We start from the raw sequence: 1,134 nt of genomic DNA, 5'->3' as shown, positions 1-1,134 counted from the left end.
TACATAATACCCGAGCGAGTCACAAACAACATTTACAGCAACTTTCCAAAACTTTTCAGTGATAAATTCCTTCATTTGACTGAAAATCTGACTGTTGTGAATCTGAAAATGGGCACCCTGGGATTTGTGTTACCCAGAGACCTGTCTCCCACTGTTCGTCCGTCAGGTTGTGTTTGTGTTGTACATTGAAGCGCCTGTCATTTCAAAATGAGGAGAGAACAAAGAAAATATTAAATTGTGGAACAAATCCTGAGGGAAACGGATCATAATATTGGAAGGAGATGCAGTTGTGAATGGTGTTATTGATGATTGTATCGAAAGTATTGGATCCTTGGGCTTCTGGTGGTCAGTTCCCTTCCCTCCCGTTGAATTCCTCCCTCTGACAAGAGACATGGATTCATTTTAGCTGCACGTTCATAGGAGAAAGGGTATAACCGCTACACCACAGCAATATTACGGATTCGAAATGCACAAAGAGACTTGTGTAGACTTGTAAATGGTGCGGTGATGCTGTAGTTCTGGAACAGGTTTCGCAGAAATAGAATTGTGATCATTGACACCCTGGATTAAAATATCGTTAACAGCTGCTGCATCAGTCTCTGTGGTGCAATTGGTCAGCGCGTTCGGCTGTTAACCGAAAGGTTGGTGGGTCCAGACCACCCAGGGACGGAGCTTGTACTGTTTCCTTCCCATGATCCTTCAAAAGCAAACAGTTGCGGGTTGGCAATGGGTCCGTGGGCGTCAGTAAAAATAGCTCTCAAGTGTTACCGGCTGTACTGTCATCTGGTGTCAGTTTGAGCGTTGACGCTGCTGGAGAAATGGAGAGCTGGATTTCACCCAGAAAAGCAGCAAAGTTTAAAAACAGTGCCGCCTAACTTGGGGTTGGAACCCATTTCCATTAACAGTGATAAGTTAATGTTGTTCAGCAGAATTACCACAAGACGATTTATCACAGGTTGATACTAACACTGCAGTAAAATTAAATGCATTAGAAAAGGACGGCATGGTGGCACAGTGGTTAGCAATGATGCCCCACAGCGCCATTGGCTCAGGTTAAATTCCTCAGGTCACTGCCTGTGCTGAGTTTGCACCTTGTCTGCGTGGGGTTCCTCCGTGTGCTCCGGTTTCCTTTCC

The 1,134-nt window shown here is 45.1% G+C and overlaps 1 non-coding gene across 1 annotated transcript; it reads left to right on the top strand.

Annotated features, from left to right (window-relative positions):
* Nucleotides 1–595: 595 nt before the first annotated feature.
* On the top strand, nucleotides 596–669 carry trnan-guu (transfer RNA asparagine (anticodon GUU)). The gene has a single exon. It is a non-coding gene; the product is annotated as a tRNA-Asn (tRNA).
* Nucleotides 670–1,134: the final 465 nt, after the last annotated feature.

Source organism: Mustelus asterias, unplaced genomic scaffold (genome assembly GCF_964213995.1).
Source record: "Mustelus asterias unplaced genomic scaffold, sMusAst1.hap1.1 HAP1_SCAFFOLD_155, whole genome shotgun sequence".
NCBI classification, from domain to species: domain Eukaryota; kingdom Metazoa; phylum Chordata; class Chondrichthyes; order Carcharhiniformes; family Triakidae; genus Mustelus; species Mustelus asterias.
The sequence above is the reverse complement of the archived record's forward strand: the minus strand, read 5'-3'. Positions and strand labels throughout refer to the sequence as shown.